Genomic DNA, 7806 nt, shown 5'->3' with positions numbered 1-7806 from the left:
ATAGCCCTTTTTCTAGTAGTGTGACTGTTGCATACACGTAGGGGAGTATGTGTAGGGGCCACTAAAGGAGCAGTCAAATCACACAGTAAGTTAGTTGGAAGAAGCAACCATCATTTCACTCTTCAATGACACGTACGCAACATAAAATGGTTGATATGGAGAGAAAAAGAAAACCACTATATATACACTAGAAGGAGCCTAAGCTACAAGCCTGCTTGCTTGGGTTGCTCTCTTCACAAGCATAGAACGACGGTGGCCACAGCACTGGTCACATATCCGTCCTGATCCCGCAGCTGGGGGAAGGGAACAATGTTCTGTGTAGACGCGGTCGACATCAGTGAGGGAGAAAATCCGCAGTCGATGCGTCCCAATCGGGGATCACCGCGGTATGGGCCGATGCCGCGTCCCAACCGCCCTTCTAGCTACAGCCCGACGTACATTTTGAAAATGTTAGTGCATGTCAACAAAAATTATACTAGTATCGATGTTCCGTTTTGAAAAAAAGCATATAAGCTATTACTTCTTACCCAAAGGATCTTTATATCCAACAGACACAAAATATCCATTCGACTGTTCGAAATTACTTTCACTGCTGATCTGATGTCGGGGTAATTGATGCATCACCACCAAAACCCACCATCTCTTAAGCTAAAGTAGACTGAGCTAACCCCTATATTAGCATATTACTAAGATAAACAGAACGCAATGTAGAATCATTTAGGACGTGAGCTTGTCAATCTGAATGTGGAGGGACACCATCTTAGCCCCGGCCAGCAGCTTGGGCAGAACTATGAAGTAGGTCAGCTCCTACACGGCGACGTCGCCGGGATCCCTGCTTCTTGTCACCTCCATTTCCACCTTGACGGCGTCGGTCCTGCCTTTGGGCTCCCCCGGCGGGCCGTTCACCCACAGCTTGGCCACGTAGTGCGGCAGTGGGGACGCCCCCGCTCTGATGCAGATGACCGACATGGCGATAGGCGCGCCGATGTCGAACACGCCGCCGACCAAGAAAAACATGCGGCCGTCCTCCTTCGCGAACAGCAAGAGCCGTGGCTCCGACAGTGGCACTTGCAGCTGGAGCGCCTTTCCGTACTGGATCCTGTGCACGGGCATGGGATGCATGGTGCTGATGTGGTGGGAGAGCACCGGCGGCGGGCCTTCGTAGCCACATACGGGCATGGGGCATTTGCTGGGCGCGAGCGGACACACGCTCTGGTGATCGGCGAGCTTCTGGTAAGTGACGTAGAGCCCACAGCCTTCGTGCGGGCACTCCAGCCTCACCAAGGAGAGGACGGCGTCCACCGCCATGTTCCGGACGTCGAAGCCACCGCCGCGCTCGCACTTCTGGCACTGCCGCTGGTTCCCGGGGCGCTCGACGCGGCAGTCCGTGCAAGCCAGGTGCCCTCCCTTCCACTACACAAATCAATCGAACAACACATCAATCAAGAAACTTGCACCTTGCTCGATCAGCCGAACGGAAGAGGTATATTCGAACCTCATACACTAGAGGCTTCAAGGGGCGGAGGCACAAGGGGCAGTGGAGCAAGGTGAGGTCCATCGAGACCATAGAAAGCTCCATCGTCGGGTCCTATTCCGTCTGCATGATCTTGCCCTCCTCGTGCACAACCATCTCTTGCTTTATTAGGGTCGGGGCATTACAAAGCTTTACCGTCACATATTCATACTACTTCAAGGTGCATTAAATCAACACATGCAAGTATCAAAAGGAGAGTCGTGGCATGCATGCATGTGTTGTAATTAATGCATCGGTAAACGCAAATTATTGAAATATATCGAGTGCAGTGCTTTGATGTGTCGCGTCAACTCGTACAAGACCGAGAAGTTTGATTACTACAATGCCCTCTTGCCTTAACTGCACCTGCCTTTGGCTGCATGACAGGTGGGCCACCAACCTGTTGGGCCCACCTATCATGGACGCAAAGGCAGGAGCAGTAACTCAATGAAGCTACGCCCCTCCCTCGCCCATGAGCGTGGTGGCTGGCAGGACTAGGAGAAGCTTTTTCGTTCGCTACACGCTCTCCCTCCCATACGCGGTGGACATGCAGCAGTTCAATCGGTGTCAGATGGCCAGAAGCATACTGTAGTACTCCCGAAGAGGCGAAGAGCCAAGCGCAGCCCGGACGCTCGTGTGGTAGTTTCATGTGTAGAGTAGTCTAGGATAGCGTGTACCATGCCTGTAAGCTTAAAATTGTTGGGGTCGGCTCCATGCTATATTTTTTTTATTAAAATAATCTTTTGGCCCTACCTTTCATCTTGGTGATTCTAGTTTGCACGCTCATCTAGTCAAGACAGGAATATATATTTTAATTTGTGGTGGGGTAAATGTTAGACGTTGCAGCAAATGGAGTATTGTACACTATGGGTCTTTCAGCGTCAACTCGTATAATGAGGAGAAGCTTGATTTTACTAGTACACGCCTTCTCCCTCGCCCATGCGCGCGGTGGCTCGCGGACGAGGATAGGATTTTGCTTATAGTACTACAACAAGCTATCCCTCCAGCTCGCGGTGGACGGACATGCAGCAGTGGAATCGATACTATAGAAGCAGTAGTAGTAACATCATTGTTCGTCTTCTCGAAGAGGCGAAGAGCCAAGTGCAACCCGAACATGGCAGTTGCGAACCTTGTAGCACGCATATAGCCAGGCTCTTGCATGAGACAAATTTCTATGTGAGCCCAGTATTGTAGTACTCCCTCCGTCCGGAAATACTTGTCATCAAAATGAATAAAAGGGCATGTATCTAAATGTATATTAGTTCTAGATACATATTTTTATCCATTTTGATGACAAGTATTTTCGGACAGAGGGAGTACTTGCTAGTATAGCCCTGTAAACCAGAAAGAAGAATTTGCCTTTCTAGAGATTTCAACAAGTGACTAGACTACACAGAGGTGGAGTACATATGGAGCAAAATGAGTGAATCTACACTGTAAATAAATATGTAGTTCTCTCGTTTTCCTCTCGGCCTTGGTCGCGGTGCAGAATATTGAGTATACTAGTACTATCATCTTGAAATTTACGAAGTCACCATAGGCACCTCGTCGTCGACGGGAACGTCTCCTGACACGCAATAGACGCGAGCGGCAGTCGCCTCCATAGGTGCTTGAATTCCAAGAAGGGAGAGGGTAGCGGTTCCCGAGACTTTGAACGGTCAATGATGCATCCTCAAATTACTCTACATGTAGAGGAAATTAATTGGAGAAGCAGAATAGACCTAGCACGATGTGAATGCAACAGAGTTTCGATTCTCATATAAAGGCGCCCCACCACTCCAATCCATCTACTCCTTAGTCTCTGCACAACACTGCTCACTCCAATCCAAGACCAAGTGACCAGAAGCCAGAAGCACCTATGGAGGCGATGGTCACGAGCGGCAGTTGGCTGTGCCAAATCATCCAAGACGCCGGCCTACGGACCCGCACTGCGCGGCATTTCCAGACGGTGCTGGCGACCGCCGGCGTCGTAGCCCTCACTGACGCCGGCTTCGCCTCTCGCATGGACGACAGGATGGTCAACTCAATCCGCAAGTTCGCCACTATCAAGAAGCGTGTAGCAAAAGCTCCTACTAGTCCTGCTAGCCACCACGCTCATGCACGAGGGAGGGCGCAGCTTCATTGACTTACTGCTCCTACCTTTGCGTCTATGACAGGTGGGCCCAACAGGTGGTTGGCCCACCTATCATGCTGCCAAAGGCAGGTGCAGTTAAGGCACCAAAGCTCAGTCCGCGAGGGAGAGGGCGTTGTAGGATGTGTTTGGTTAGAGGGAGATGTTAGGATGGTTATGGGTATCCCTATCTGGTAGGCTAGGGATAGCCATTTTTTCTGTTTGGTTGGTGAGTGATGTTAGCCCATCTTTTGTTTGGTTCGAAGGATGAAACATGGTTGCGACAAGCATTTTTCTATACTTTGTAATTAAAATATTTTTTGTCATCTTATCTTCCATCAACTTAGGCATACACAACTCCCGGCACCAAGCAGCTCGCGCACGCACATCACACACATGTACACCACGCCACAGCAGGCTGCCCATGTACACCGTATTAGTCCTGCACTATATACAGGTGATACAACATTGGCTGGCCGCATACACCATACAAGCAGTACAACATCGGCCGCCCACGTACACAAAGTATAGCCGCCAACGTACAGCCGTAATATCGGTCGTCCGTGTAGTATAGCCCCCAACGTACATCATCAGTGCGTCCGCGTACAGAGTACAGCAACGACCATGCCATAGGCTGCCCATGCACATACCTCACTCAAATCACGTACACGGAGGCACACATGCACGCGCAGCTCACTCACACCACGTACACGGAAGCCCATGCACTGCTTTTTGGAGGACAGCGCCTCAACGAGAGAAAAGGTTCTGTTCGCGCGTGGGTGGATGCACATGTCCACGAGATTTTTGCGTGTGAGCGGAGCCGGATTTTAGAGATATATTCCCAGTATCTGGCTATCCCTATTCTATCTTATCCCAGCTCGTCCACAAACCAAACGACTGCTATCCAATAAAATATGGCTATCCATGTTCCTTGGGTGGCTATCCCGTTAACCAAACGCACCCGTAGTAATTAAACTTCTCGGTCTTATACGAGTTGACGCGACACATCAAAGCACTGCACTCGATATAAGTCTTTTTACACATTTAAAATGGACTACTACATATGGATGTATGTAGACATATTTTGCTTCGTATGTAGTCACTTGTTGCAATCTCTAAAAAGACTTATATTTGGAAACGGGGGGAGTACAACGCATGCATGCATGTTGTGACTTCCCTTTTGATACTTGCATGTGTTGATTTGATGCACCTTGCCAAATTTTGACTATAAATTTAACTAACCAAATTTTCATGCATGCCACAAAAAATTACGGGGCTGTTTGGATTGTGACTATGTTTGTCTTATGTTGCCACATTATTTTTGCCACACTTGCCACACTTGCCTAACTTGAGTTGCTCAAATTGTTAGACACACTTTGGCTTGCCTAAGGGAATCTTGCCACACTTTTCATGTCTATGACATGTGGGGTTCACTGCTAATAAAAAAATTCTTGTCTTAGGTGTGGCTAATAAAAATGACTTATATTTAGGAACGGAGGGAGTAGAAAATATAAATAATAATGCATGTTGGGGCAACCCACGTTTCCGATAATTTTACCCGTGGGCTTGTTCACAATTTTTATGAGGGGGTGGTTGTTCATTTAATGGAGGGACTTGTACCAGACTTGAACGATACAAAGTGCGACCTGGCACACCGTAACACCACTTGGAACAAGCGGGTAGCTATCTCAAAAAACAATCAACAACTAAAAAAAGGCGACCTGGCACGTAGTACACAATTTTCAACGATTGTTTTGATGGAGTGAAAAAGGAAAACTACCCCACTACGTATATATAGGCCGGAGCCTCCGCGCTTGCTTGCTAGGGTTGGTCTATTCACAGACTCTCATCCTCTCCAGATCTAAACAAGATAGGGGTGGTAGCACTGTCTTTCTCCCTTCAAAAAACACTGTCTTTCTATCCTCACCGCTGGTTACAAATCCGGATGTATCCCCCTTCGCCGGTGAAGGGAAGGAGGGGCAGCGTTTAGGCCGTCGTCGACAATGAGGGAGGAGACCCACTACCGGCCGCATCGTTATCTCTGGCCGAGCACTGGTGTGGGAGTTCCTCCGATCCCTTCATCGTTGTCCTAGTGTGGGCGGATCCGGCCTCTCGCCGCCCACCTATCCACATTCTGACGACCTTCAGGTATATATTCCTTCTAAACCGCCTTAGCTCTACTTCCCCAGCTCACTATGTCGCTGCATGTGCATCATTTTCTACCTATCAGCCCCTCTCGGTCGGATGGTCCAACATCACCTATTTTTTTCTTCTATTGTTAGAGGTAAAGCTACTTCATGGAGTTGAATCTTGTACTTGGTTCAAACAAGAAGAGGCTATTTGGTTTGTGACTAACTTTGCCAAAGGTTGCCACACCTAAGGTTAGGAAAGTTTGACTAACTTAGGTGAGCGTTTGGTTCAAGCCACACCTTAGGCAAGCCACACTTGAGCCCCACATGTCATACACACAAAAAGTGTGGCAAGATTCCCTTAGGCTTGCCAACTTGTGGCTTTAATTTTGATGAACTAAACTTAGGCAAGGTTGGCAAAAATGTGTGGCAAAATATGGCAATACTAGGCCTAGAACCAAACAGCCCCTAAACTTAGGCAAGGTTGGCAAAAATGTGTGGCAAAATATGACAATACTAGGCCTAGAACCAAACATAGTACATCGGACTTGGTACAAAAAGGAAGGAAAGGGGTGAAAGTAGTACAAACTGGTCATCCAACCGGTCTCTTGGTCGAAAAGGGAAATATAGGGGTAACGCTGAACACAGTGGTATGACCAGGACTAGATTTGCTATCCACACATGGGAGTACGTGGCTATAGTGAAAAAAATGGGACCAACCCAGATATGTTTCTTGGATGTTTGTTTCTCGGGGAAACAAACTATGAATCACCACTTTATGCCCCTGTTTAGGTACATGGTGCTGGACTGCTGGTGCACCCACTGTCCCATGCCCTTATACCAAATATTTAGTTGTTCTTAATCTAATGCCCCTGGTAAAAATGAAGCCATGCCACTGTTATAAGCCATGACAAGTTTAGTCAAATGTTTTTGCCTGTAATTGTTTGAGACTCTCACTGTTTCCTCTCTAGCTTTTTGTGTAAACAGGGATATCCATTTCACCTGGTTGTTGTTGTGACCTTTTGGTGCACTGCACAAAACTCTTCTTAAAAGGTCCTCCTAAAAGCAGTGACTTTTGTGCTGTTTAACTGGAATGTCAGAATGGAACAGTTGGTTCATTTCGGTGGAACTGCACAAAGGGAGATATGTGTTCCAATCCTCATCATCCATATTGGCACCCTAACCTTCCTTTAAGTAAGAATGATATTTAATGCATGTGTTCATCTCTATTTTGCGACTGCCATGAGAAAATAATGCTATTGTTTACTAGTACACTTGTACTCCCTCACTGAGAAAACCAATTCTGAAATAGAGGCCAATCATGTACTTGGTTTCACCAACTGGTGAGGAGAATGAGAAACAGAGCATGAAGAGGAAGGAGAAGAAGAATAAACAGTGCCAAGGCGATCTTGCTGAAGCCAGAGGCCTCAGTCGAGGCCATTCAAGGGCTCCGGCAACGACTACCTTACATGTGAGATGATCCTCCAAGGAGCCCTTCCACTTCTGCTGTCTCACTTAATTAATTAGGAGTACTTAAGTACCACTAATTGATTGCTGCCTAATTTTCCTATTAGAGTTAAACAAATCTTTAGTAGCACCCTATGCTGAATCATGTACGTGTGTATGTTTGTCTATGGAGGTGAATCATGTGGTGGAGCAGGGAGGGAATATTATTAGTGTCATGTGATACGTCTCTAATGTATCTATATTTTTTTATTGTTACATGCTATATTATATCCTGTTTTGGACATTATTGGTCTTTCTTATACACTTTTATATTAGTTTTGGGACTAACCTATTAACCGGAGGCCCAGTCCAGAATTGTTGTTTTTGCCTATTTTAGAGTTTCGCAGAAAAAGAATATCAAACGGAGTCCAAACGGAATGAAACCTTTGGGAACGTGATTTCTGGAACGAACATGATCCAAAGGACTTGGACCCTACGTCAAGAAAGCTACCAGGAAGGCACGAGGTAGGGGCGCGCCTACCTCCCCCCCCCCAGGCGCGCCCTCCATCCTCGTGGGGCCCATGTTGCTCCATCGACGTACTTATTCC

At 47.3% G+C, this 7806-nt stretch overlaps 1 pseudogene; it reads right to left on the bottom strand.

The window, feature by feature from the left end:
- Nucleotides 1-717: 717 nt before the first annotated feature.
- LOC125554711 lies at nucleotides 718-1918 on the bottom strand (annotated as a pseudogene).
- Between the last annotated feature and the right edge of the window lie 5888 nt (nucleotides 1919-7806).

Source organism: Triticum urartu, chromosome 4 (assembly GCF_003073215.2).
Source record: "Triticum urartu cultivar G1812 chromosome 4, Tu2.1, whole genome shotgun sequence".
Lineage (NCBI taxonomy): Eukaryota > Viridiplantae > Streptophyta > Magnoliopsida > Poales > Poaceae > Triticum > Triticum urartu.
The sequence above is the reverse complement of the archived record's forward strand: the minus strand, read 5'-3'. Positions and strand labels throughout refer to the sequence as shown.